The sequence below is a fragment of the Gavialis gangeticus genome, unplaced genomic scaffold (genome assembly GCF_001723915.1).
Source record: "Gavialis gangeticus isolate Ggan-Ray unplaced genomic scaffold, GavGan_comp1, whole genome shotgun sequence".
Lineage (NCBI taxonomy): Eukaryota > Metazoa > Chordata > Crocodylia > Gavialidae > Gavialis > Gavialis gangeticus.
Window position 1 is genome coordinate 64059908 of NW_017729025.1, and position 3867 is coordinate 64063774.

A 3867-nucleotide genomic window follows, 5' to 3' on the forward strand; every position below is an offset into this window, starting at 1 on the left:
CTCAGCACTCCACATCTCTGCTCGCTGCCCCTCCCCACTTCCTTGGTGCTGCCTGTGTTGTCTGTGCCAGGGATCAGGCAGGGAAAGGGTAATCTGCCTGCCCAGCTGCCCCTGCTACTGCTCTCTGGGCCAGCTCAGCCAGAAATGCAGCAGTCCAGCAGTGGTGGCACCAATGGCTGGGCAGTCAGGTTAACCCTTCCCCGCCTGCTTTCCTAGGAAAGCCAAGAGATTAAAAAGAAATTACATGTTTTAGAGAATAAATCAATACTGAGTCATGTAATAAAATATCTGTCTCCAGCATGTTATATGCTTATTCTTCCAGACTTGAAGCAGAGAACACCACTTAGCTTTTGACATCTAAATAAATGGGTTACAGAAGGAGTAATATGAATCTCTTTATAAGACTTTCAAACTGAATGACAAAGTAAAATAAACATAATTCTATTTGTTATACAATGAAGTAGCAACAGAGTCCACACATCCCTCCTTATTGACAGCACTTCCTTAGAAGTGATGAGCAATTCCCAACTAAGGATCAAATTCATAACTGTCTCACTTCAGTTAGGGTGCTACAGCTGAGGTTAAAGTGGCATGGCTGGGTGAAGAGGGTAGAAAGATGTGCATGTGCAGACACATACATACCATTCTAGCTGATGAAACAATAAAAAATAAAGGTGAACATATCTTGATGAAATTAAGTCTAAAGGAACATACATAATTTGATGCCAATTTTAATTACTGTTGCCTGGAAATTCTGTGTGTCCTAGCAATACAGCAGCAGCAGAATCTTTTCTCGTTTTTTTTTTTTTTTAATTTCCAAAAACTAATATATATGAGCTGTCCTTTTCCAATACAACAAATGATGAATCTAAGGAAAATTAAGATGTGTGACTCATCTTGATTGTCAAGGAATGTTATTCTCAGCAAAGTATCCTGAACCTTGCAAAAGTGGGCAGATATTGAGGAAAATATTAACAATCATGGGTGAGAACTTATGTTTTCCGTAACAAACAGATACTTTCAGAAATGCTGTGCAAGATGCAAAAAATTCAATGAGATGGTAGCCATGGCTAATTTGCATAATCATGGGTTGATTAATGGGTTTTAAATAGATTTAATAGGTTAGTTTATTATCAGATTTATTAATATGGGCCATTTTCCAGTTAATTAGCCTCAATATGGTTTCAGAAGTCAGCCAAATGGTTTCATTTTTAACCTTTTGATTTTTTATAAGCATTATTCAAGGCAGAATACACATGCTGCTTAATGCTTGGATTCCTGTATTTTATTCTTGTTCTGCTTCTTGATGGTTAGATCAGAGCATTTTATTTCATTACAAAAACTTGCATTTTTTTGCCATCAACTTATAATTCATCCATTATGTATAATGTTTCCAATCTTTTATTAATTTAGCATACATTAGGCTTGGTATGTCTAACATAACTGTTCAGGAATGTTGGAACTAAAATATTATCTTCAGAAAAATCTCAACCCACCGTAACTGAAGCTGAGAAGTAAATGTACCAGTTTTGATAGGAAAAGTTTCTCATGTGTAGAATAGAAACTCACATTAAAACCAGATAGTGAATATGAGCTCAAGCCAAGACAGCCAATAGTCCTTTTATATAAATAATTATATATTCACTGGCCAAACAGAATGAGGGGCATGGTTTTGCACTCCATATTTCAAGAAGAGAAAAGACTTGATTTTGGTCTTCCACATTCCATAAAAGACCAACTGGGCTATAAGACAACCTTTTTTCTCTAACCCAGGAACTATTTAGATGTAAAAAGTTGAACTCTTCCAAGAAGAAAGTAACAAAGATTAACCCCTAGGTTATTAAGCCGTTTAACAAAGATTGGCTATGTGATTATAGCCAATAGCCTCGCTGTCATCACACTTATCTGGGTTGCAGGAGACTGAGGTTCAAGTCTCTAGTTTCAATCAACTAGAATCAGGACTTCAGGTCTCCTGATCTCTGATGAGTGTTCTAATTACTGGTCTATAGGCTATCCAGAAGTGGGCAGGCACTTTCTCACTTTGCAAATTTTTACAAGTCTTGTTCTGTCCTGACTCAGAATGAAGAAAGTTTTGCCTCTGAAAGCCAATTGGGGGGACCAGAAAACCAATTACTCCACTCCCCAGGTTCTAGTGGCAATGAGGGTTCTCGCAACATGCTTCTCATGATAGATATAGTTTTAAAATATACGTTGTACTTTCTTTCTTTGCTATTATATTTGGACAATCCCATTTAAATTAAATTTCAGCAGAATGAGTCAAGACTGTGGCATCACATACCAGCATCAGACAAATAATGGCGCCTTGTTCTTGTATTTAAAGATGGACAAAGAGGATATTTTTGTTTTTACAGGTCCACATACCTGCTGCTAGTTTTACTGCATCACAAGTGGTGGGGTTTGTTGCACACCCAGACTGCACAGTCAGCTTTCTATTTACTTAGTGAAACAACTGGTGAACACTAGCTATGGGGGGAAAATGAGAATCAATTGCCTTCACGTGATGACAGAGGCCACACTAATGTTCGCCTCAGATAAAATGGTTAATTCTCATGCTTCAGAGGTTTGAGTCAACTCCTAACTGAAATATTTTCTCATGGAGATTTCTTACACTTTGCTGTGAAACACCTGGTACTGATTGCTGAAGAAGTTACTAGGCTACACAAGTACGATTTGATCCAACATGGTATTCTGTACACAAGAACTGCTAATTCAGGGAAGTCAATTTATCTATCCAAATCCAAGACTGTTTGCTTATCTATGGAATCCTACCCAAGCAAAAGGACCTACTGCATATTTTTGTTATATATGTATATATTTCTCAGAAAACTCAATATAAGAAAAAATGCCTCTGTGTGCACACACTAACTGTCCATGCAGTAAGACATCTTTTTTGGTAAATGAAATACCAATGAAAATTGCCCTAGGCATTTTCATTACTGACATTTAAAATGAAACCCTTTCATGAACTAAATCAATCTTTTCAGCTTATGACTATTACAAATCCCCTTGCCACTGTGCGCCTTCCATTTGCATACAGCATAGATTGAAAATGTAGTGGGGAATAGATTAAACCTTCAAACTCTCATTTCTTATTTTAAATAGGGCTGTTCAGAAAGTATACTGCCTTGCTTTCTATTTATTTTAGTAAAGAGTTCATAGAAAACAGACAAATATGCAGATTTCACCTCCACTTTTCAAGCTCAGTATGCTGTGGAAAATCCTGAAGCCTGTAATCACTATATAATCTGAACTGACATTTTAAGAGATAGCTATTGTAATTGCAAGGTACTAAGTGGAGCCAAATTTCTCTGCTGTACTATTTCATCATTTTGTGAAAAAGCAAAAACTGGTTAAGGCTGCTGCAGTGAAATTTCTTTTTCAAGTTGAATTTCTAATATTTCAGAGAGATTAAATCTCCAGAAAAATGTGCCACTTTTAGCTTTGCCCTTATGGATTTAATCGAGCAATACTCTAAATATGGTCTTTCCTAGGAACCAGAAGGCTGGTTACAACTGGTTTTCACTAGCCCTCAACCAATTGACTGTCACATTCCAGACATTTCTAGGCAATGTGATTACATCATTCTTTTTTTTTTATGGAAACAGCTGTTACATCCATATTTATGACCTTTAAGTGTTTGATATCAAATTATTCAGCTGTTCGTTCAGTCCATGAGTTGCGATGAAATGGAGTTGGACACCACATACTTGGTGGATAAACAAAATTTACCTCAACTCTCAAGGTAACATGAAAGAAATGTGAAGAACAGAACACTTGGCCAAAAAAAAAAAAAAAAAAAAATCCTAAATTTTTTTTTAGGGTGGAGGGGGGTTTTTGTCATTTTTT

At 36.6% G+C, this 3867-nt stretch overlaps 1 protein-coding gene across 1 annotated transcript in view; it reads right to left on the reverse strand.

The window, feature by feature from the left end:
• The window catches only part of AKAP6 (A-kinase anchoring protein 6), a 403624-nt gene that overhangs the window by 378904 nt on the left and 20853 nt on the right, over positions 1 to 3867 (reverse strand). The gene's annotated exons all lie outside the window — the stretch shown is intronic.